We start from the raw sequence: 894 nt of genomic DNA, 5'->3' as shown, positions 1-894 counted from the left end.
GGCGTCGGGGCGGGGCGGGGCGGCGACGGCACGGGCCGGGGTGGCAGGGGACGACGGCGTCGGGGCCGGGGCGGCAGGCGACGGCGCGGGCCGGGTCGGCGGCGTCGAGGAGAGATCGAGGTGGGGATGCGCGGTCCTGAAATTTTCCTAAGTGCTACTTATACAACAAAGGCTTTGGTCCCGGTTCGTGGCACAAACCGGGACTAATGCCCCCTTTAGTCCCGGTTGGTGGCACCAACCGGGACCAAAGGCCTTTTTTCAGCAGCCCAAAGGGCGGGAAACAAAGACCTATGGTCCCAGTTGGTGGCTCCAACCGGGACAAAAGAGGGGCATTGGTCCCGGTTGGTGCCACCAACCGGGACGAAAGAGAGGCCTTGGTCCCGGTTGGTACCTCCAACCGGTACCAATGCACCCGTGTAATTACTTATTTATTTTCTGCAGTTGTTTTTTAGTTGATGAAGAAGAGGCTCAATGCTCACCTGCACGTTGCTTAGCTTCAAGCCTTGAGGATTAGGGTAGACTGCACGGAGCTATGTGCAGTGCAGTTTACACTATCCCGAAAGGCTTGAAGCTAATTAACGAGCATTGCGCCTCTTTTTTATGAGTGCTTATTTTTAATGACTTAGGGTAGACTGCTTATTTTTAATGACTTGTTACAACTCATAAATAAATAGAAGAAAAAATAGTTCTGATTAATTTTACTAAAAAATGAGCATAGATGCTTATTTTTAATGACTTATTACAACCCAGAAATAAATAGAAAAAAATAAATATAGCAGAAAAGAAAAAAAACTATATAAAAAACTACTCAGGAATAAATAGAAGAAAAAAAAGTTGTGATTAACTTTACTAAAAAAATGAGCATATGTGTTTATTTTTAATGACTTATTACAA

Source organism: Triticum dicoccoides, chromosome 7B (genome assembly GCF_002162155.2).
Source record: "Triticum dicoccoides isolate Atlit2015 ecotype Zavitan chromosome 7B, WEW_v2.0, whole genome shotgun sequence".
In the NCBI taxonomy this organism is placed as follows: Eukaryota; Viridiplantae; Streptophyta; class Magnoliopsida; order Poales; family Poaceae; genus Triticum; species Triticum dicoccoides.
This window is presented reverse-complemented; position numbering follows the sequence as displayed.